At 44.6% G+C, this 25,054-nt stretch overlaps 1 long non-coding RNA gene across 1 annotated transcript in view; it reads left to right on the top strand.

Annotated features, from left to right (window-relative positions):
• The window catches only part of LOC120939579, a 35,230-nt gene extending 12,533 nt beyond the window's left edge, over window positions 1-22,697 (top strand). The window contains exon 3 of the long non-coding RNA XR_005749275.1: window positions 22,387-22,697. This is a non-coding gene — a long non-coding RNA (uncharacterized LOC120939579). The remainder of the gene's footprint in view (window positions 1-22,386) is intronic.
• Window positions 22,698-25,054: the final 2,357 nt, after the last annotated feature.

Here is a 25,054-nt window from a genome sequence, read left to right as displayed (position 1 = left end):
AACATATGGATGTAATAATGTATATGTCAATGTTAAGTGTATGTCAAAAAAAAATATTTAATAAAAATGTTATTGGAAAAAAAAAAAAAAAGTCATGGGAGCTTTCTCTCTGTGGCACTAATCAAGGAGGTGTGACTACTGTGTGTCTTAAACCCCTCAGAACCAATCACTTTCATTTTACAAACCATCACTGCCCTCTATTGGCTCTGTGTCTCTGTACTTCACAGAAGCATGAAACTAGATGCATAAACAAAACTGAAACCACAGGTACATTATATGATTGATTTTTATCTATTTTTAATCATTTTTAAAAGGAATCAGTTAACTATTACGTCTCTATACCCTGTAAACAGTCATTTCAGCAAAACATTTTTTTCCTTTACAACTCCTTTAAGAGGCACTTAGACCGCTCTTGACAGAAATGCCAATATTCTGGCCCTTCCTTTTAATCTGGCGTCAGCACCAAGGGGTTTCACCAAGCAGCTCGCACTTATCCTAGCTTGGGATAGTTGGGACAGCGAGGCTTTGCCATCGTGGGCTACTTAGACGACTTTCTTCTGAGAGCAGCTTCTGGCTCAGAATTAGTGGATGTGTCTATAGCAATTCGGACCCTCCAAGAATTCGAGTGGGTGTTAAACATTTGGAGTCGGTCCTGGTTCCGACTCAGCGTTGGAGTATCTAGGGTTGATCCTTCGAGGCGGTACCGTATGCCCAGTTCCACACTCGTGTTTTCCAGAGGGAAATACTGTCCGAGTGGAACAAATCTCTTTGTCTCTGAATCATCAGATTCAGGTGCGCCACCTAGTCAGAGTCTCTCTGAATTGGTGGCTGAGATCCCTGACTCTTCGGTCAGGGAAGTAGTTTCTTCCTTCCAGTGGATGGTGATTACAATGGACGCCAGCCTCACGGGTTGTGGGGCACCTGGGGGGTCCAGTCGGCCCAGAGTAGCTGGACTTTAGTGGGCCTACGAGGAGGCCACGCCTACGGCCACGCCTCCCTGAATGCGCCCACTCGTCTGATCTCAGTAGTTACCCAGGGTCGGGCCTGGTTAGTACTTGGATGGGAGACTGCCTGGGAATACCAAGTGCTGTAGACCCTGTCTACCGTTCATTGTCCTAGTACTTTGGGCGATCAGGCTATGCCTCTCCTCGTGTTCAAGGAGGTTGCAAGGTCGGCCAATCTGGATTCAGCCGGACAACGCCATGGCCGTGGCTTCGGTATACCATCAGGTATACAGGCAGGCTGACTACTGGAGTCGCCAGATGCTGGACTAGGGCGCCTGGTCTTTGTACTTAGAGGTGTTTCGGCTCCCTTGCAGGAGGTGAGTGTCACAGGGCATGGATCTCCTGGCCGCTTGTCTCCACCGCAAGGATGTCGAAGTTAGTGGCCAGGCCTAGTGATCTTGTACAGACGCGTCAGTCGCGCTGGTGGCTCTGTGGGGTCTGTATCGGCGGCTTTATGCCTTTCCTCCATCGTAGTTGCTTCCTCGGCTGCTCCACAGAGTTGGAGGCTGAGGGGATCCCGATAATTCTAATCGCTCCAGATTGGTCTCGGCGTCCTTGCTACCCTGATCTCGGGCGCCTGGTAGCGGAGGTACCTTGGCGATTTCAGCCTTGGCTGTGTTCTTTCAGTGGCCTTTTTGCGGCCCATTCCCTGGTGGGTAACTGTCACGTACCTGGTTGGAGGCCGAAATGCCGAGAGGGCTCCCCTTGCGGCTAAGTGCAGTACACCCCTGAGGTTGGGTACAGAGGGTGTAGTGCCCAGAGAAGCACAGGTTGCCAGATGGATCCAGGAGAGAAGAGCTGGTGGGTGCCTGAAGAATACAGGAAACACCGCTGGGCTGCAGTCTCTGGGAGTCCTCGGTAACACTTAGCAAGGTGTGCACAAGGAGCAACAGTGGAAGCCGGCTGGGGATCAAACACTGTGGATCCAGGCAGGAGGTGCAGGTTTGCGGGAGTGAAGACAAGCCAAAGGTCTGGTGTTGGGAAACAGGCAGGAACAGATAACTGAAGCAAGGTCCATGAAACAAGCCGGGATCAGGTGCTGGAGAAGGTAACAAGTCAGTAAAGCAAGCCAGGGGGTCAAACCAGGAGAGCGGATCAGACAGGTTAGGAACAAGCCGGGTCACAACAGGAAATCCAAACAGCAGTAATACAGAGACTCAGGAACTCAGGAAGGCTGACGACAATCCAGCAATTTGGATCAGACAGAGGCAGCCTTTTATAGGCCAGCAAGAGGAGGATCTTCCTGTCACATGATGAGCCTATGGCTCCCATTTCTTTTACTGGCAAGATTGCCAGTACTTCTTCTATGGCCATTTCTTCTACTGGCAAGATTGCCAGTACTTCTTCTATGGCCATTTCTTCTACTGGCAAGATTGCCAGTATTTCTACGGACATTTCCCTGACAGTAACTTTTTGTGCAGGGGTTTTGTCATACTTTCCCCTCTTGGCCCACCTCTTCCCCCATGAGTTTTGACTCTGCTGCTCTCAGTTCTTCAGGAACCTTCCTTTTGGAAACATCAGAGAGATTTTTCTCTTGACACTATCTCTGAAGGTGGCTCCTTTATTGGCCTTTACCTCTGTCAGAAGGGTTTCTGAGTTGGCGGTCTTGTCTTGCAAGTCGCCATGCTTGATCCTCCATAAGGATTAGGTGGTGGTGCGCCCGCGATCTTCCCTTCTTCCGAAGGTGGTTTCGGCCTTTTGTCTGAATAAAGACTTTGTTCTTCTATCCTTATGTCCTCGGCTGGCGCATCCTACGGAGGTTGCGTTTCATACTATAGGCATGGTACGTGCCTTGGGGGTGTACCTGCCTGCTACGGCTCCGTTTCGGAGATCTGACTCTCTTTTTGTGTTGGTGTCTGGTCCACAAAAGGGCCTGGCGGTCTCGTCGACCACCATTTCTCGGTGGATCAGGCAGACCGTCATACATGCCTATGCTCTTAGGGGGCGGGCGTCCCCTTTCTGGTCACAGCATTTTCGACCAAGGCAATTGGTGCATCCTGTTTTTTTTCCGACATCATGCGTTGGTCTCACAGGTGTGTGAGGCAGCGACTTGGTCGTCCGTTCACGCTTTTTCCAAAATTGACAGGGTTGCTGTGAGTGCATCTTCTGATGCTTCTTTCAGCCGCCAGGTTTTGCAGATGGCTGTTTAAAGTTGCACCTCCTCTGTTGAGGAGCTCTGCTTGTTTTGGGGTGAAGTTACAACTGGTTTTACTGATACTGTTCCCACCCCTCTTTTTTGACACTGCTTGGGGACGTCCCACTTGTCAAGATTTAAGGAGCTGTGTCCATCCATGGACGATAAGAGAAAATAGGATTTTTTGTACTCACCGTAAAATCCTTTTCTCTGACGTCCATGGACAGACACAGCACCCACCCCTCCTTTTTAGGTTTGTACTGCTTGTTACGAACTGAGGCTGTATACTGCAGGGAGGAGGGTTATGTCTGGAGGGACCGCCCCCTGGGCGGGGCTGTTCAACTCTGTTAAATTAACATGTATTTAATTATCTAACATATTTCTGCCTAGTCCTCTCCTGTAAACAGGGAACATAAGCCACTTGTCAAGATTTAAGGAGCTGTGTCCATCCATGGATGTCAGAGAAAAGGATTTTACGGTGAGTACAAAAAATCCTATTTTTTCTCCACTTCAGACAACAACCAGTTGCTTTTATGGCCTATGTTCAGCAAATGTTCCACTGTTTACAAAGTTTTGGCTGAAAAGAACAGCTCCCAAAGGTGAAAAGAATTTGGATCTGATGCACGTGAATTTGTGGAAAATAATTTCTACGAAGATGGTGGGCCTACAGAAGATGAATCAATTGATCTTCTCAAGAGACTTCAGGATATGCTTGCAGTGACAAGTTAATGAAAGTCTTTCCTTCTGATGACCATTCTGTTAGTGTAAAGGGATTTGAGCTAGGAATTAATCTTTCCCTCAATGTAGCCTTGAAATGCTTTGGAATATCAAACAAGAGACTGCTGTGATCAGCATTTATGTTCAGTGTAAGATACTTCTAAGATAACTTACTTCTGAAAAAACAGATTGGGATGCCCCATCACCCAGAGAGAAACAACAAAGATGGGAATCAGGGAAAGAGTCCCTGAAAGCACTATCACAACTTCAGATAACGCACTCTTACATTTCTGCATCACTACTCTACTACTTTCTCATCTCCCCCATCACTTTCTCTCCTTCCTATTCCTATGTCTCCACCCCTCCTCCCCTTAATCCATCTGCCCTTCTGTCTCTATCCCTCTACTCCCTCTTCCACTCTTAGGGCCAGATCCACGTAGATGAGCGGCGGCGTAACGTATCGTAGATACGTTACACCGCCGCAATTTTTCATCGCAAGTGCCTGATTCACCAAGCACTTGCGATGAAAACCTACGCTGGCGGCCTCCGGGCGCAAGGCGGGCCAATTCAAATGGGCGTGTGCCATTTAAATTAGGCGCGCTCCCGCGCCGGACCTACCGCGCATGCTCCATTTCCGAACTCCCGCCATGCTTTGCGCAAAGTGACGTCATTTTTTCGAACGGCGACACGCGTAGCGTAATTCCGTATTCCCGGACGGCTTACGCAAACGACGTTATTTTTTAAATTTCGACGCGGGAACGACGGCCATACTTTATACAGCAATACGATTGCTGTGTAAAGTTAAGGCACCAAAAAAAAGACTAACTTTGCGACGGGAAACTAGACTAGCGGCGACGTATCCCGTAACTCCTAATTTGCATACCCGACACTGGTTTACGACGCGATCTCCCCCCAGCGGCGGCCGCGGTATTGCATCTTAAGATCCGACAGTGTAAAACAATTACACCTGTCGGATCTTATTGCTATCTATGCGTAACTGATTCTATGAATCAGTCGCATAGATAGAACAACAGATACGACGGCGTATCAGGAGATACGCCGTCGTATCTGCTCTGTGAATCTGACCCATAGTTTCTAATAGGAGTTTCTGTCATATTTTAGGTTGTTAGTAAAAAAAATAGTTTCGTCGGTAGATTTTACATGTTTTCTCAGTGTGGGGGTTGGCAGCCCTGTCAGAAAGGAGCAAAGTGGGAGCCGAAGAGCCGCACAACACAATTAACCCTCATCAGTAGGTGCTAACTACAGCCCCCAAGAGCCACACCCAATTTTTTTCAGCGGCTCACTGCACTTTGGCATTAGGGCCCAAATTGTGATCTTGCACACAGGCCCACTGCCTTCATAAAACACCCCTGGTTGCATCATAAAGAAGACTGCCACACCATGACCATCTTTAAACCTGGAAGTCCCCAGCGGTTTCTACGGAAAGAACCTAGGAACTTTCATGTGGTATATATTTAAATGCCCCCTCTATGCAGATGGCTGCAATAACAAAATGATCAGGGTCATGGAGGTTCTTTGAGACATGGTTGGGAAGCCTTCAGGCACCGGACAGGTTCTCAGATGCCTGACAACTTTGAACCTGTCAGGTGTTTGGTGGCTTCCCAGCAATGCCAATGGGAATCTCCATGAGACTAAGCTGCAGACAAGAACTGGGCATTTGCCCATTCTTGAACAGCAGGGCTGACAGCTTTTGCAGTTGTCCGTCAGGCTCTTCTGTGCAGTTGAGCTGTAATATGTGGAGGATGGCTGCCATGAATGCATGTAATGTGGGAAATGCAATATGTAGGAGGGGCTTTGTGTGGGTGTGGCTTGAGTGTGGGTGGGGACACAGGATTCAGGATCTCTTTGTTGCCATGGGGCCCCATGAGTTGTCTGTCCACCCCTGCCTGTAACTGAGACTGCAGTCAGTGTGTGACTGCCAATCCTAACCCTATGGGAAGAGGGATATCTCTTACAAAGATAATTCTGTCTTCCTTTTTGCTACAATGTATTAGTATAAAGCAAATCTTTTGGTGGTCTAAGGCAAGCCTTCACACTCCTATACTGGCCTTTTCTTTTCTACCTCGCTACTCAATTAATTCTTGTGAACCAAAGAAAATATTTCCGGGAATGTAGGAGCATTTGCTTCACTTCATGTGACAGTGCTGAGCCCATCATCAAGACTGTCACGTGGGAAATCCATAGAAGGGTGCAACTATGGTGATTATGGTAGGTTGTACAGAAATATACTTCACTCTTTGTGGCTAAACGAAGCAGTGGGATAGGGAAAGGAAGGTAAATATATACTGCTGGGAAGAACTAAGTTAAAGTAACATTGTTGCTTTGCCCGGAGTGCAAAGCGCAAGTTCACTTTAGAGAGTAAGGTGTTAGAGGTATCTGAATTTCAATAACAGATCTACTATAATTAAGATACACACACATTTCTATTAAGTACTAACTTTTTAATACACTGTTGTAAAGGCATTTTATCATCTGCTTTGGTTTTAATTACTATTGTGCTGTTTATAAAATAACATGTAATGTAAAAAATAGCTAAAAATGCTGAGTTGTTGCTCATAGTGATCAGTGAATTTTAGAAATTCCACTTTTACTTTTATTTTATTTTCTCTAGTTTTTAATAACCAACCCACTCAGTAGAACAATAAGTCTCTGAAGACTAGTGTGTATTTTACATTATTACATCACAATTGGTTTTAAATTAGCTTGCTAGTTTAAGCTGTGTCTTTTTTCCCTCTAACCTTAGAACACAAATATATATTTGGACTTCATCGCCAAATCTGCATTATTTATGCCCTGGAAATTAAAAAGCAATATTGCAAAAGACAATCCTCTTTGCTCCTTCGGCTTTTTGAACATATGATACATTAAATATATCTGCCAACAATGTGATAGAAATACGACCTGTGAAATTTAGTATTCAATAAAGAAATAGCATGTTGGTATAAACAGGAAAAAAAAATGTAATCTGATATTCTGTGGAACTGTTACATCTATAAATGTTTAAACAGAGGTTTAAAAATGGCTGTGACTGTAGATCATGCAATTAGTTTTGATCTATTGAAAATTGTCAAATGAGGGGAAAGTGATAATGAAAATCTGGCTGTCTAAATTGATCAGGAAATATTTTTCCATTATTCCTCATTTTATTATGAACATTATTAAAATATATAACATATTGACCTATGGACACAAATACATATAATTCACATGTGTAGCTCCTGGTTGGCATGGCTGGTAAAAATCGGACATGTTTCACCTGATTAGGCTTCCTTAGAGGATATAATTGTCCGCTTTGCTTCATGCTATTCTCTAATTGCTCAATGTATTGCTTCAGAAAGTTATTTGAAAATAGAATTGCTATCGTCCAACCTATTTTTGGAGTTCAGTGGGGTCACAGGAGACACATAGTATCAGTCTGTCTATCAGTCTGCTCATTCTCCTCTGACTCGAAGGAGAGAAAGAAGGTGATCCCTCATCCTGCACATCGGTGTGGTCCTATTGATGGTGTTCAGAGTGGCAACCTCTGCCTTGACCAGGCCTGGGAAGTGTATTGGTGGAATAATGGTAGTGTTGGTATTAGGATAGAGAAGGGGGATAAGAGCTGGGTGGGTAATGTGGGAAATTTGTGTAGGGAGCAGGTGGTGGTGTGAATGTGTATGATGATGAAGGAATGATAATGAGGTTTAGGATAAGGCGGACTTGTTGATGGAAGGGATGGGAGTTGTGAGGGTGTGGTTTTGTGAATGAATGATGAAACAGTGTTCAGCAATGCTCTGCACATTTCTACCGGGCTAAATTGGGGGACTCGCATTTAAAATTTGTTTCGGTTTTTAGAAATAAAATGCTTTCCTCAAATCTTTTGTAGAAGTCATCCATTAGGTCAACCAGCCAGTTAAATCTGTCCTGCCCCCTGCCTCAAGCAGGCATTGCCAATGAGGGGTGACCACTTCAGCTGGAGGAGTGACCACTTCAACCAGAGGGGTGACCACTTCATCCTGAGGGGTGGCTACTTTAGACTGAGGGGGTCACATTTTCGCCAGAAGACGCCATTGATGTGTTGGTAAAAAAATTCTGGAGGCATGTGAGGCTTTACCTGCCGTGCTTCTTCATCGTGGATTTCATCATGGTATTCTTGAGGAGCAGCAGCAGCACTAGCTGCCGTTTCACCATGAACATGTGCAGTACAATTTGGGATGTGATGCACAATATGGTGATGGCAAAGCCTACGAAGGAGGAATGGCTATCGATAGCAAATTTGTTTTGGGATCGGTGCAATTTTCCGAACTGTGTTGGAGTGGTAGATGGAAAAAATATTCACATCGTCCAACCACTTTCAAGTGGAAGCAAGTACTTAAATTATAAAATATATTTCTCTTTTGTCCTACTGGCAGTTGTCGATGCCAACTACTGCTTCCGATGTGTTGACATTGGCTCCTATGGGAGTAGTTCGGACTCCAGCATCTTTGCCCATTCCACCTTCGGCCAGATGCTGCGGTCCAATGATCTGGACCTGCCTGCAAACTCTCCACTACCAGGAACCAATAATCCACCTGCACCCTACGTTTTTCTTTGGGGATGAAGCATTTGCATTAGGAGAGCACTTTCTAAGGCCCTACTCCAGAAGAAACCTAAACTTTGAGAACATGGTGTTCAATTACAGGCGGACGAGAGCAAGAAGAGTGGTGGAATATGCCTTTGATGACATAAATTTTAATATGTAGAATGCCAAATGTGCATTAAGGCAGTGTACATCTTGCACAATTTTGTAAGGCAGCAGGATGGCGTTTTCTTTGAAGATAAATCGGCCTATACAGAGGGCTCAATAGAGCAGAAGCCGTGGGAGTGCAAGTAGCGCCCATATCTGGGATGAGTTCTCCACATTTCTCATGACAACTGGACAGGTTCCATGGCAATTGGAAGCCATTGAAAATTGATAATATGGCAATTTCAAATACATTTGAAAATAAGGACTTACTTACCTACCAATACTATTTTCCTGTATTGCTGTGCACAATAAAGTTTTGGAATTGACTTTTGTGTTATGTGTTTTTTATGTCAGCTTAATCTTAACCTTTTTGGATCAGTCTTTTTTACCACACCATTGACCATGGGGGCCACATCTTAAGGAATTTGGCGTGGAAATCATGGAGGATACTAGTCATCTTCTCATTGTTTATGATGGTCAGGGCCGGCGCTAGCAATAGGCCGATCAGGCGGCTGCCTAGAGCGCCAGGGTAAGGGTGGCGGCAAAATCCGGATCCCCAGCCACTTGCTGGGGATTCAGGTTATTAAAGAATGTCCAGGACTGACTTTTTTTTAAATACATAACATACTGCCTTATGGCGCCAGCTGCCAGGCTAGGTGGCGCCTGCGCCTGTGAAGACATCGAGGACCACTCTGCAGTGCCGCCCTAGCAATGAGAAGATGAGGGGAGAGGAGCCAAGACAAGGAGCAGCCGAGGAGTGCTCGATGGAACCGGCTGGGGCGGATGAGATGGAAGCCCTGCATACGGGCTTGGCGCGATATTCGCTCCCCCTCCTCCTGGTCGCTCGGGGATCTGTTGTGAGAGGACAGGCAGGCAGCAGCAGTGCCGCTCTCATAGTAAAGCCATCACCCGCCGCTGACAGGTATAGTGGAAGCATAGGCAGCACGGTCATACATGCTGCAGCCTGCGGTCACAAATAAAAAATGTACTCTGCTTGTGAAGTTTTTAGTGCGTTGCACTGTATACAGATGAGAGACAGATGTGTGCGGGGGGGGGGGCAGACGTGCAGAGGGGGGGGGGACAGATGTGTGTGGGAGGGGTTACAGAGGGGGATCAGATATTTGTGTGGTGGGGGGCAGACTTGCAGGGGGTACAGAGAGGAAATTATTGGTGTGTGGGGCATGTAGAGGTGCGTGGGGCATGTAGGGGAACAGAGGTGCGAAGGGGGTACAGATGTATGTGTGTGGGGGGTGAACAGACATGCAGAGGGGGAACAGGTGGGGAGGGGGGAACAGGTGGGTAGGGGGGGACAGATGTGCAGGGGGGTACAGAGAGAAAATTATATGTGTGTGTGGGGGGCATTCAGAGGGGAACAGAGGTGTGGAAGGGGGTGCATAGGGGAACAGAGGTGCGGAGGGGGGCTGCAGAGGGGTGCAGAGGTGCGGAGGGGGGGTGCAGAGGTGCGGAGGGGGGTGCAGAGGGTAACAGAGTTGCATAGGGGGGGGGGTGCAGAGGGGAACAGAGTTGCAGAGGAGGGGTGCAGAGGGTAACAGAGTTGCAGAGGGGGGAACAAAGTTGCAGAGGGGAACAGAGGTGTGGAAGGGGGTGCAGAGTTGCGGAGGGGGGTGCAGAGGGGAACAGAGTTGCTGAGGGGGGAAAAAAGTTGCAGAGGGGAACAGAGGTGTGGAAGGGGGTGCAGAGGGGAACAGAGGTGTGGAAGGGGGTGCAGAGGGGAACAGAGGTGTGGAAGGAGGTGCGGAGGGGGGCTGCAGAGTGGAACAGAGGTGCGGAGGGGGGTGCAGAGGGGAACAAAGGTGCGGAGGGGGGCTGCAGAGGGGAACAGAGGTGCGGAGGGGGGTGCAGAGGTGTGGAGGGCGGGTGCAGAGGGGAACAGAGGTGCGGAGGGGGGTGCAGAGGTGCGGAGGGCGGGTGCAGAGGGGAACAGAGGTGCGGAGGGGGGTGCGGAGGGGGGGTGCAGAGGGGAACAGAGTTGCATAGGGGGGGGGTGCAGAGGGGAACAGAGTTGCAGAGGGTAACAGAGTTGCAGAGGGGGGAAATGCGGAGGGAAACAGAGGTGTGGAAGGGGATGCAGAGTTGCGGAGGGGGGTGCAGAGGGGAACAGAGTTGCTGAGGGGGGAACAAAGTTGCAGAGGGGAACAGAGGTGTGGAAGGGGGTGCAGAGGGGAACAGAGGTGTGGAAGGGGGTGCAGAGGGGAACAGAGGTGTGGAAGGAGGTGCGGAGGGGGGCTGCAGAGTGGAACAGAGGTGCGGAGGGGGGTGAAGAGGGGAACAAAGGTGCGGAGGGGGGCTGCAGAGGGGAACAGAGGTGCGGAGGGGGGTGCAGAGGTGCGTAGGGCAGGTGCAGAGGGGAACAGAGGTGCGGAGGGGGTGCAGAGGGGAACAGAGGTGTGGAAGGGGGTGTGGAGGGGGGGTGCAGAGGGGAACAGAGGTGTGGAGGGGGGTGCAGAGGTGCGGAGGGGGGTGCAGAGGTGCGGAGGGGGGGTGCAGAGGGAAACAACGGTGCGGAGGGGGGTGCAGAGGGGAACAGAGGTGCGGGGGGGGGGGGGTGCAGAGGACCACGGCTGAAGAAATAGGTGAAGAGGCACCGCAAAAATCTCAGTGAGGGGCAGAGCCTATGGGGGGGGGGGGGGGGGGGCGGCAAAATGAGGTTTCGCCTAGGGTGTCAAAAATCCTTGCACCAGCCCTGATGATGGTTGTCTGGATGCTCTTCACCTCTGCAAATGAAACAGCAGGTTTTTTTCCAGGCCCTGGTAATCATGCACTTGGCACCAATACATAAGTACGTGGCCAGTTTCTGTTTGTAGGAAAACAGGCCCTTGATTGGACAATGAAGCAGTATTTTTTAGATTGTAAGCTCCATGAGCAGGGCCATCCTATTCCTTCTGTATTTAACTGTATTGTAAATTGTACTGCCCCCCCTTTATTGTAAAGCGCTGTGTAAATTGTTGCCACTATATAAATCCTGTATAATAATAATTTGGCATCTTAGGTATGTGAAAAAAGTGCACAAGAGTGCAAAGACCCTTGACCAGAATTCCTCAAGGCAGGGGATAAAAATAATTTTCAAACCCCCTAATACTACAAGACACAGTCTAAAAATGCCAGCATGCATTTCCTTTTGCCCTTCTTCATGATTACTGGGGGATGCTAAATTGTTCCTAGGAGGGCTGGGTGATATAAATGCACCAGTTGGATGTGCTAAGTATGGATTAGTGAAATTGAGAGTTTTATCCCTACAATTTCGGGAAAAATGCATTTGGATCAACAAGAAAGGCAAAAATAACATGGGAATGTTGGGAAAGCTCGATATAACTCTTTTTTTTTCACAGGGCATAACCGCAGAGAAAAAGTACAAAAAAAACAACAGTACAAAATCAACAAATGTATGGAAAAAATAAAAAACACAAATAAAAAGCACCCTAAATTAAATTAACTAAACTACCCTAGAAACAGCCTCCAAAAATGCCCTATATTCTGTTTACAAAAAGTAGAACTGTTTATTTAAAAAAAAATCTTAAAGCGGAGTTCCACCCAAAAATTGAACTTCTATTTAAGTACTTGTAGCCCCCTGACATGCCACATTTGGCATGTGATTGTTTTTGGGGGGGATCGGGTACCTAGTTTTCACAGGTACCCAGCTCCCACTTCCTCTCCTGGCACCGCGGCACAGAGCAGAAGTTCACCTCTCCCCTTCCCCTTCTGGGACACGTCTCAGGTCCCAGAAGATCGCCCGACCATTCACAATGCACGGCTTGCGCATGCGCAGTGCGTGCCCAGCACTGAAGCCACATCTGGGCACCCTCTTTTGCAATGCCGGCGCCGCAGAGAGAAGGGGTAGAGAAGCGAGGCTTCGGGCGGCTGCATCACTGGACCGTGGCACAGATGAGTGTCTATTTATTAAAATTTAGCAGCTACACTTTTTATAGCTGCTGACTTTTAAATGGGTGGAACTATGCTTTAGGCAGCTTACTGAGCGAAAGGAGAAATCTGTAATTACTTGCCTGATTTTCTCTGCTGAACTCAATTGCTAAGTAAAGCTTTCAAGGGAGCCTTGAGGTGTTGTCCATATATAAGGCCACCTGGACAGAGACTTTTTGGTTCGTGATTCCTCATCCAGTACCAAAGGTTAAACCTAATAACAATGTGCAGAAATCTAATTTTAATCACTTTCATTAGAAACCTTGTTATTCTAGGCTGTAAGCACAGCTCATGACCTTTTTGAAAGTAGATTGTAAGTCTTGTATGAAAAGTCAGAGCCACGTCTTATGTACACAGAGTGGAGCTCGGAAGGGAACACGTACGAGTGCTTCCATAGCAAGCGGCTTGCTATTGGGAAAGTCAGCGGGGGGAGGATCCAGGTGCACTGGCGGGGTGACCTGAGACGAGGAAGATCAGGGCTGCTCTGTGCAAAACCATTGCAGAGAGCAGGTAAGTATGACATGCTTGTTATTTAAAAAAAGAAAACTCAAAGTTTTACAATCACTTTAACTAAACTAGCATAAATATACCGCCACCCAAAAAACACCCTCTAATTAAAGAAAATTATTAAATCAGTCAACATCTCAAATCAAAATGTTACACCTTGAAATTTTACAGAATTAAAAATCATTCATTTTATGGCAAAATTAATTTACTTGTACTTGCTGATATGTAAGGACTTTGCCTACCCTCAGGAATTTATGGCACATGGTGCTCCTAAATGTGTTTTCTTCCTCAGTGCTACCCTAGTTAATACTAGAAATTAGTGAATCTTCCTGGGTTCAGTCCACAAACCGTTTTGAAAGTCTTGCCCGAAGTACAAAGTTTGGGAACTTTGCGTCAGCACCACTAAAGTATTTGAGAAAGGAATGGGAGGGGCATTTGTGGGGCTAATAGGCAAGCAATTGTCAAAAACATTAGGCATAGGAAGTTAAGCTGTGAAAATGTGGAATAGACTTCCTAAAGAGCTGGTTCTGTCCAGCTTAGTAGATTGCTTTAAAAAAAATGTACATATTATAACTGGATACTATCATTTATAGGTAAAGGTGGCCCAGGAAACATCCGATTACCTCCCAGGGGATCAGGAAGGAAGGGTTTTTTTGCCTTCCTCTGGATCAATTGTGGGTATGGGATTGATGTATATAGGATTGTAAAAAATGTTTTTGGTTTTCTTGGTTTCACCTTTTTATTGGTTAAACTAGATGGACTTGTGTCTTTTTTCGAACAGACTATGTAACTAATGTTAACATTTAATAAAGGATAATAATAAAAACAACATAAAAACAAAAAAGTATCTCTCCCTACTCAGAATTATATGATCGCTCTTACTGTGTCAACTAGACATGTGCGGTTCCTTTCATTCCAAATTAAAATTCAGACAAATTTTTCGAATTACAATAGTGCCGAAGTTACAAATCTGAAATAACAAAATTCGGATGAAATTCTAATCTTATTTCGAAATTGATTTTGAATACTTTTAGAATTCGAATACTTTTCAAATTTGAACTCAAATAGTTTTCAAATTCGAAAAGATTTTGAATTTGAATAGTTTTCCAATTTCCAAAGAGAATAAATAGAATAGAAAATAAAGTGATTGAATAGAAAAAATAATAATAGACTAGATAGAAAAGAATATAACAGAAAATAAAAGAATAGAAGAAAATAGAGTAAAACATAACAAAATAGAAAATAAAAGAACAGAATAGACTAGAATATAATAGAAACAAATAGAATAGAATAACATAGAAATAATATAAGCATCTTTTGAAATCTGAATTTCAAATAGAATAAATTTGAATATGAATACATAAGAAAATAATAGAATAGAAACAAATAGAATAGAAAAAAATTGAATAGACTATAATAAAATTTAAATGAATACAATTAAAAAAATATCTAATAGAATAGAAAGAATATAACCATTTCCCAAAATTCAAATAGAATCAATTTGAATTTAAGAAGAATAGATTAGATTAGAATAGAATAGAAAATAACAGAATAGTATAGAAAAAACAACAGAATGGAATAGAAATAGAGGGCCAAATTCTCAAAAGAGATACGCAGACTTAACTCCATTTTTCTAATTTTACACGGCGCGTATATTTGCGCGCGATCGTCAAAACGACTTAAGCAAAGATTTCCGTATTTTCAGCCGTACTTAAATTAGTTACACCTGCGCATTCCCGGGCGCAAATTACGCTAGGCTCGCCGCTGTTTTTGATAGGCAAAGATGCAAATGAGGGAGTTAGGGCGATTCTCAGAATTAAGTGTGTGTGCCGTATTTTCCGCCCTGTGCGCACCTGTTAGTTTTTCTGACTAAATTTCCACATTATAAAACCAGCCCTAATTTTACACATGCTGTGGAAGGGTTTGCAGAAGGAAGTGACTAGAGGTTACAGCTCTAGTTGTGAAGGTTGTTGTTTAAAAATGCCAGGACCAGCGATGATTTTAACGGCACTTGCTGCCTTACAGGCACAAAGGAGGAGGAGGGCACAGAGGAGGAGGATGAGGGCACAGGCGCGTGTTTATCGGCCACGCCGTGATATTTGGCAAATGCCAGCTTATGAGGTCATCGGCAACTACCGATTTGATAGGGAGGCCATCCTGGAGATCACCCAACTCCTTCATGAGGATCTAATCGCCCCAACCCTACGTTCCCATGCCCTGACACCTCTTGAAAAAGTTATGGCAACCCTCCATTTTTTATCGAGTGGCTCATTCCAGCGAGCATCTGGAGGTGTGGCTGGGATGGTGCAGTCAACCATGAGTAAATGTCTACATCAGGTGGTCCCTGCCATACTGCGGCGCATGAGCCACCAGTTTGTCATGCCCACCCAGGAGGACCAGCGTGTGCAAGCAATGACAGACTTTTACAATATTGCTGGCTTTCCTAAGATCATCGGGGCGATTGACTGCACCCATGTGGCACTCCAGCCCCCCCATGATACTGAACACCTGTTCAGAAACAGGAAAGGCTGGCATTCGATCAATGTCCAGATGATCGTAGATGCACATGGCCTCATCTGGCACGTTTGTGCCAAGTTTCCCGGCTCGTGCCATGATAGTTTCATCCTAAGGCAGACCAAGGTCTACAGAGACTTTGAGATGAACGTGTATGGAGACAGCTGGCTGATTGGTGAGTGACATTGGTGTCAGGTATGCCCCCCCCATGATGCAGACATCACAAGGGGCACATGCATGACTAATATCCTCCTGTCTTTTCCCTTACAGGTGACTCAGGATATGCATTGGGACCCCACCTGATGACCCCCTTTAGGAACCCCCAAACACCCGGAGAACGAAAATTCAATGAGGTGCACAGCCAGACCCGGGCTATAGTAGAGCGGACTTTTGGCATGCTAAAGTCAAGATTCAGATGCCTGGACAAGACTGGGGGTACACTATTGTATTCCCCAGACTTTGTATGCAAAATTATTGGGGCATGTTGCATACTGCACAATTTTGCATTAAGAAGGGGCATGCATGTGGAGATATCTCCTGACCTAACCCCCCACCCAGGCAACCCCCCCCCAAACCCCTCTACCCGGTCTGCTGAGGGCCAGGCAATCAGGAGACAACTGTCTGAAGGCATCTTTGCCCAGTAAATGGATCCTAATTATATTTTTGTTTTTGATTTGCCCAGACCAAATCACAGAGATTATGTGACCTTTAAATCTTTATTTTGCTAAATAAATGCACATTACTTATATGCCAAAGAGAATGTTTATTTTTATTTACAAAACGCACATTAATTATCTCACAATGAGAATGCATGAATGCATGTCACTGTGGTCCCTAGCACAGACACATCACATGCACATCGAATTGGATTAGATCCAAGTACCCCCCCCCCCCCTTTGGTACTTGGGAGCAGTAACGCCCCGCCACGGCTCCAATTATGTCACTGTGCATTCATACACCATTCAGGAACCTAGGATGACTTCTCCCTGGTCCTGGGGATCCCTACTCCACCAAAACTGAGGGTGACACCCTTATGTTTTCAGGAATGCCATCCCCCCACATTCACACATCATTCACACACATAAACCAAATCATAAGTACAGTGTAAAAAAAAAAAAAAAAAAGTACCCCTGCAAATTAGGGATGTTGCCGAGTGCTCCTTCTGGGCTGCCCACGGGCACGGGCACGATCACGGGCACGGGGACGGCCACGGGGACGGCCACGGCCGACTGGGGGATCTTCACGGGGGGGGGGGTCTGTGCAGGGGAGGGAGTATTTTCAGGGGGGGGGGGACTGTGCAGGGGAGGGAGTATTTTCAGGGGGGGGGACTGTGCAGGGGAGGGAGTATTTTCAGGGCGGGGGGACTGTACAGGGGAGGAAGCAGCCTCCCCTGGTGTCTGTCCTCCTGCTGGCCTTCCCTCCAAGGCAACGGCTATCCTTGTCAGACAGGAAGTAATGTCAGCCGTATTGGCCTGCACAGCCCGGGTATTGGCCTGCACAGCCTGGGTGAGGGCAGTCACCTCCTGGGCCACACCTGTTGTGGCGTTCCTCAGGTCCCACAAACAGGTGATGACCCCCACGGAGTTGGTGGCCACGTCACCCAGTGACTCCCTCATTGCACCCAGGCTGCGCTCCACCTTGCTCATTGTTTTTTGTATTGCAGACAGACTGCGGGTCTGCCGGACATTGTCCCTCAACAGACTGACCGGCAGACGCACCAACCCCCCCCTGTTTTCAGGGGTCGGCATCCTACTTGCCCCTGAGGCTTGTGGCCTTGAAGGAGGAGTTGGAGTGAGCCATGGGTGCTGCTGCATGTTGGAGGAGGGTTGGAAGGGGCGACCCATGATGGTGGCCTGACTTCTGGGCGCCTGTGGGGTTCCCTCAGGGGATGATTCAAAGGTCATATCTTGGCCCATCATTATTTCCTGCCCAATCAGAATATTGTCATCTTCCTCCCCCTCATCCTCCTCCCACTCAACATCCAAATTAGGGGAGTTGTGGGCACTCCCCTCCCATGGCGAATCCTGCCCTTCTTGGGACTCTGCATGAGCCTGTCTTGGGGGTGGTGCAGCAGCCTGCCCTGATGGGCCTGCAACCTCCTGACCTGATGGGCCTGCAACCTCCTGACCTGATGGGGCTGCCACCTCCTGGGCTGATGGGGCTGCCACCTCCTGGGCTGATGGGGCTGCCACCTCCTGGGCTGATGGGGCTGCCACCTCCTGGGCTGATGGGGCTGCAACCTCCTGGCCATCTGGGGAGGACACAAAACAATCACAGGTTGTTGGATCCATACACTTGGCACATCTTCCCTTCCCCCACCCACACATGCTAATCACCAGATAGAAATTCCAAAAAATTACCTGTCCTCATAAGAGGATCATTGTCAAAGCCAGGCAGGCCCACCACCTGCTGTGGGTGGAAACACTGGGCCACTGCCCATTCCTCCTCACTCATCCTGACTGGGCAGGGTCCCCCTCCTCCAGTGCCCCTGGTATGGGCATGCAGCGTTGCCAGCTTGTTCCGGGACACGCTCCTCAAGTCATTTTTTTTTTTTTGAACTCCAGCGATGGTCCTGGTCTCCCCCCCCCCCCCCGCCGCATTGATCCGATCGGTGATCTTTTGAAGGATCTCCTTCCTCCTGGCCGGGGTGGTGGTGTGGCTCTCAGGGCCATGGAGAAATCGCCCAAATTTAATGACGCCCTGAGCAAGTATATGCTTCTCTGCCAGGGTAAAATTAAGCTTCCTGCGCTTGGGAGCCATGACAGACAACACCCAGCAACAGAGAACTCACCCAAAAAACAAACAACAATACACACACACAACAAAGAAAATACAAACAAGCCAAAATAAAAAATATACAGACAGCTACTATTAATTCGAAAACAAACAGGCAAAAAAGGAAAACAAAAAATATAAACAAAACCCCAAAAAAAATATTATGAAAAACAAACAGGCAAACAATCAAAACAAAAAACAAATTAGCAAAAACAAACACCAACTATACCCTCCAACTCCACAAACACTTTTCTCACAAAACAATCTTACCAACAAACACTGACAAACGTTCAAAGCAGAAGCAACTTGCTTTAGGAAGGGAACACAGGGAAATACTTTTGCAATTGAAGTGTGTTTGACTGGGGCTATTTAGACACAGGGCGATCTTCAAACTAAGTACGCTTGGCCTTTTACCTATCTCACTGATTGCGCTGACCAAAGTTCTGCACATGCGCATTGAGGTCCAGATTCGTGCGCGCATGCGCAGTATGGCCGGCACTTCATTTGCATGGGGTCACGGCTCATTACAATGAAGCACGCCCACTTCATTCCCACTTGCCATAACCACGCCTTACGCATTAAAACTTAAGTTAAGGATGGCGCAGTTTTGTGCGCAAATGCACTGAGAATACGGTACTTACGACACCAACTTAGGGCGCCGTAACTTAAATGACATAAGTTAGATAATCCTAAATTTACACATGTTTTTGAGAATTTGGCCCAATATAACCATTTTCCAAAATCCAAATTTCAAGTAGAATAAATTAGAACTTGAATAGAAAAGAATAGATAAGAATAGAACATAATATAATGGAATAGAAAATAATAAAATAAATAAACAAATAAAAAAAAGAGTATACTTAAAAAAAAACAATAGAATATAACCATTTCCCAAAATTCAAATAGAATCAATTCAAATTTAAAAATAGGATAGGAAGATGGTTATATTCATTCTATTCTGTTGTTTTTTTCTATTGTATTGTGTTATTTTCTATTTTATTCTACCCTATTCAAATTTGAATTGATTATATTTGAATTTTGGAAAATGGTTATATTATTTCTATTCTATTATATTGTTTATTTATTATATTGTTTCTATTGTATTTGAATTTCAGAAGATGGTTATAATCTTTCTATTTTATTCTATTCTTTTTTTATTCTATTCTATTTTATTAAAGAAAATTATACAAACAGTATAAATATCACCGCGCTACTTAAATAAACATACAAATGGCAGCCAACACCACAGAATAGATCAATTCTGCAAAAACAAACAATTTAAACAAAAAAGTGTAGCGCTAAATATATGAGGAAAATTAGATATGGTTGAAATAAATCTAATGACGTGTGACCATAAATGTAAAATTATATATAAGTCCACAAATGAAATTGAAAAAAAGGCTTGATGATAAAGTCTCTTATATGATGATAAAGAAATAAATACAATCCAAAAAATAGTGAGTCAATCAACAATAAAGTGACTTGTCTTCACAGGCATGAAGTGATAATCTGAAGTGAATCCACCACCGAAATAAATGGAGGCTTACCAGAATCAGTGGACCCAAATAGGCTTATACCTAATGGGTCATACAGGCTTGTAAAATAATGGTATCCTACTCCTAGAGGTATCATAGATGGCAGGCAGGAAGGAGAAATCCAATGCGATGTAATGAATGTACCAGGAGAAGGGTTGACTCAATGTCAGCTTTTGATGCTAGGGACTTGGACCCATATGAGTGGCTCAAAATCTCAGCTCATGGAGCTGAGATTTTGTTATTTTATTTTCTATCCTATTTGTTCTGTTTTACTCTATTATATTATATTATTTTATTTTCGTTTATATTCGTTTCTACTACATTTTTTTCTTTCTTTGGAAATTGTATTTAAATTCAATTTGAAAACTATTAGAATAAAAAAAAAATGAATTGATTCAAAAAACAATAAATGAAACAAATTCAAAAAACGAATGAAACAAATCTAACTAAAAAAAGTATGTAAATAACAAATAAAAAAAAAACATTTTTTTTTTATTCTGCACATGACTAGTGCCAGCTAGGAACTGTATTATAGGTTGTTCTTTATATTTGGTGGGGAACCTGCACAATTTTCAGTCAGAAACATATGATTTGTGAACTTCTTAAATCCCAGTCATTTGCAGAGAACACAAATCTCATCCCTTTTTATAACACTAGTCTTTTACATGTTGTTTGTCTGACACTTGCGTTGACCTTCTGTCCTGTGTTTTGCAGCAGTCTTAGTACAATTTGGCAATTCTATGCTTGTGGTATAGCTCAGCCCAAAGCTTTCGCAATGACCTTACATGTTCACAAAATATGTTTTTTCCTCAATACTTTGCTTTTGTGATGTGGTACTTAGCTAGTTGTGGAGCAATTCCAAGGACCACCACATGTGTTAAATACCCAAATATCCTTGCAGATGAACCTTGACAAGGCTTAGCACTCCAAGAAGCCAACCACAGACAATTCAAATCTGGGCCGGTTCAGCAGGGACCAGGCAAGATTCAGGCCCTATATAGGTAGGTGACTGTACCTAAGGTGATCAATCACACAAAGCAGCCTTTTGGATTTTTCATGCATTTATTGCCTGTGGCTAAAGCTTCTGGCAATAATAACTGTGTTCTCCCAGCCAGGGCAGCTCCTCCCATTCCCCTGCCAGGAGAACACAATAGCTCCACCGGAAGGATTTCCCAAGCAGCTCTCACTATGTTGATGGGGGAAAATCGCTCCATCTATGGCCAGCTTTAACTGTATCTCTTGACTCCTGCCGCTAATGAGTGGAATTAGCATCAGATGCTTTTTTTGCAGGAGAAATTTCTGTTAAGGCTCCCAAACTATGAGCAAGGATGTAGTTTCAGATTATGTTACATAAGGGGAGATTTACTGTTATTATTATTATTATTATTATTATACACGATTTATATAGCGCTAACAGTTTATGCAGCGCTTTACAATGTATAAGGGGACAACACAATTACAGTACAGTTCAATACAAAAGGTACAGGAGGGTCCTGCCCATAGAGCTTACATTCTACAGGGAGGGGGTGGTGGTAAAAAAGGTAATAGCTGCAGAGAATGATTTGATGGGGGTGGCTCAGGGACAGTTGTTAGGTGGGTGTGTGATAGGCTTCCCTGAATAAATTAGTTTTCAGGGATCTCCTAAAGGCAGACAGGGCAGGGGCTGATCGGACATACTGGGGCAGGGAGTTCCAGAGGATGGAAGAGGCTCTGGAGCAGTCCTGAAGGCGAGCATGGGAGGAGGTAACAAGGGAGCTACAGAGCAGGAGGTCCTGAGAGGAGCGGAGGGGACGATTTGGCCGATATCTGCAGATGAGGTTGGTGATGTAGATAGGGGCGATGTTGTGAATGGCCTTGTATGTTATGGTTAGCATTTTGAATTTTACACAGTGGGGTGGGGGAAGCCAGTGAAGGGATTGGCAGAGAGGAGCAGCAGTCACGGGTCGGTTAGTGAGGTGTGTTAGTCTAGCAGCAGAATTCATAATAGACTGAAGTAGGTATAGCCTGCATAAGGGTAGGCCATTAAGGAGAGAGTTGTAGTAGTCAAGGCGGGAAATAATCAAGGAGTGAATAAGTGTGTGGTATCATTAGTCAGGAAGGGTCGAATTCTGGAGATGTTGTAGAGGTTAGGAACACTCAGAATCTGGTGCAGCTGTGCATGGTAGCCAATCAGCATCTAACTTCAGCTTGTTCAATTAAGCTTTGGCAAAAAAAAATGGAAGCTGATTGGTTTCTATCCAGAGCTGCACCAGATTTTGCACTCTCCAGTGTTAGTAAATCAACCCCATGTAGTTGTCACCTCTGTAAATGGTTTATTTTTGATCTCCTCTCATCTGACCTGGGAACCACTTAACCTTCTTGACCCTTCTCTTTCACTTATAAAGATAATCATCCTACAAAACTTTGGAACACTTGTGTGACATTGGAAAAGGCAGTTTCTAATGTGAAATAAATTGCCCGTATAGTCAGAACTGTAACAAATAAGAATATTTGTGGGTTCCATTAATAATTCTGACACACTTATATCTCTTTCAGATCCAGGAGACCGGTCCATCAAGTTCCTGATGATCGTAGCAGATCTCTTAAAATAAATTAGAACGGGAGGGTAAAAATGATTGCAGAACATAAAAAGAAATATTTGCATCGAACAATTCCATTTCGTTTTTGTTCAATTGTCCATAATTATCCAATAACAGCTCATGAGAAGCTGGGAAAAATGCAATCCCAGAATTGAATGTTTAACGCTCTTTTCAAGTCAGTTGATTTTGATGAATGCATTGTTTTCTGTTTCATAAATAGGCCTCTTATTAATTCCTTTTAAATAAATAAATTATTTTTATTTGCAATGCCGTCAAAAAATATTATTTAAAAGTACATGACAGATTAAACCATCGTTTCAGCACTTTTGAAGTTTCATTAAACTAGTATTATTTAAATGAATTCAAGCCATGATCTGAAAGTTATTACAGACTGTCAGAGGAAAGTATTATCTATCACTTTGGCACACAAGTGTTGACTGTAGTAAGTAAATCTCACAGACATTTGAAATAAATTGTATATTTTTCACAGTCAGAGAAGAAGATACTAAGAACAAAGAGAGCTGTGAACGTGGTATACTGTAATAATGTGATTATCCTTGTTCTATACTCACACATCAGTTGGATTTTTTTAAATCTGGCCACTAACACTAATGCCTTGTACACACGATCGGAATTTCCGATGAAAAAAGTCAGATGGAATTTTTTCATCGGATATTCCAACCATGTGTGGGCCCCATCTGACTTTTTTTTTTTGAGAAATAGAAAATGTTTTATTTTTTTCCGATCGTCTGTGTGGAACTCAGATGGAGATAAAACCGTGCATGCTCAGAATGAAGTCGATGCATGCTCAGAAGCATTGAACTTCTTTTTTCCCGGCTCATCGTAGTGTTTTAAGTCACCGCGTTTTAAACGGTCGGAATTTGGTCTGACAGTGTGTATGCAAGACAGCTTGAACGGAATTCAGACGGAAAATTCCATCGGATTTTATCCCATTGGAAATTCCGATCGTGTGTACAGGGCATAACACTAACCTTCTCCTAGGTACTACACCCAGGAGAACCCAGTAAACATAATAGCTAACCTTCATCTAGGTCAGGGGTCTCCAAACTTTCTAAACAAAGGGCCAGTTTACTGTCCTTCAGATTTTAGGGGGGCCGGACTGTGGCCAGCGGGAATAGAATTTTTTTCTGGCATCAGTGGGTGTAAACAGTTCCCCATCTTTGGTATTAGGGGGAGGAATTGTTAGTGTCTGTGGGAGAACTAGGACCCCATTGTTGATATAAGTGGCAAGAATTATGTCCCATTTTTGGTGTTAGAGGCCAGAATGGTGTCTCATATTAGTGGGATGAATAGTGCCCCAAGTGCCCCAATAGTTCCCCAATTGTTGGTGTCTGTGGGAGAACTAGGACCCCATTGTTGATATCAGTGGCAATAATTATGCCCCATTTTTGGTGTTAGAGGCCAGAATGGTGTCTCATATTAGTGGGATGAATAGTGCCCCAAGGGCCGAATAAAGGCAACCGAAGGGCTGCATCTGGCCCCCGGGCCACAGTTTGGAGACCCCTGCTCTAGGTTAACTTAAACGCTAATTCCATATTTCTGATTATGTTTCATGTTACACCCATGTTTAGGGCGTAGCATGAAAAATAGTCAAATTTCTTAGCCTTCCCACCCCAAAGCTACACTTTCCCCCATTTTACAGAATCTGGAGGATTTTCTTATCGCTGGCTTCGATCATCTTTTGAATTCAGGTGGCTTACATTCACAGCCATGGCATTCATTTATAGGAATAGTGAATATTCATTCATAGAATAGTGTATTTAAAAACTACAATTCCCATGTGCTGCTGTGGCAGAGGGACTTCTGGAACTTAATGGAGCATAAGAGCGATTACATCATTACAATTGCAGTCTATTGATACTTTCATATGCCCCATACCTGAAGGCAACCTTTATCTGGAGAAATACGGGGCATGGGGCACGCAAGGCTGATGCATACCGGAAGTGACTGGAACTGAGGTGAGAAGGCGTCTGGAATGCCGTTTTTTCGTTTACTTTGCTCATTCTTTTATTTCTTGATGTAAGAGTCCTATTTTTAGCTAATAAACAACCTTATTTTAATGGTAATACACTATCGGAGGCATCCTTTTTCTTTCTCTTCCCCCTCCACTGGCATGTTCTGAGGTTTTACTATCCCCCATGGAGAGGCACCTATCACCTTAAACCAGGAAAGCTGCACCTACTGGAGACTGTATTGCACATAGAGTTGGAAAAGGAGGAGGATAGAATGGAAGCCTGTGGTTGACATATCAGAGATCTGTGCAAGCCTATCACCATCTCATTGAGGTGAGAGTCCTGAGAGACAGGTGGGAGCTTTCCTTTATTGTTCCAGATCATCTACTATAGAGCACCATCCTTCATGTACTACTTATTGGCCATTTGAAGATTCACACCCATACAATATATGTGGACTTTCTTTACCTATTACCACCACTGTTTAGTGTTTTCATTTTTATCCCACCATTATATATATATATATATATATATATATATAATTATTTTGTCACTTGCCACTCACTTCAGGCACTGCTTTTCAGGTTATTGTTCTGCAAGCACTGGATCATTATCAAGTGATGATTTATCTTTTTTAACCACCTTCACTGG

The sequence above is a fragment of the Rana temporaria genome, chromosome 5 (genome assembly GCF_905171775.1).
Source record: "Rana temporaria chromosome 5, aRanTem1.1, whole genome shotgun sequence".
NCBI lineage: Eukaryota > Metazoa > Chordata > Amphibia > Anura > Ranidae > Rana > Rana temporaria.
Note: the sequence above shows the minus strand (reverse complement) of the source record. Positions and strands in the feature narration are given on the sequence as shown.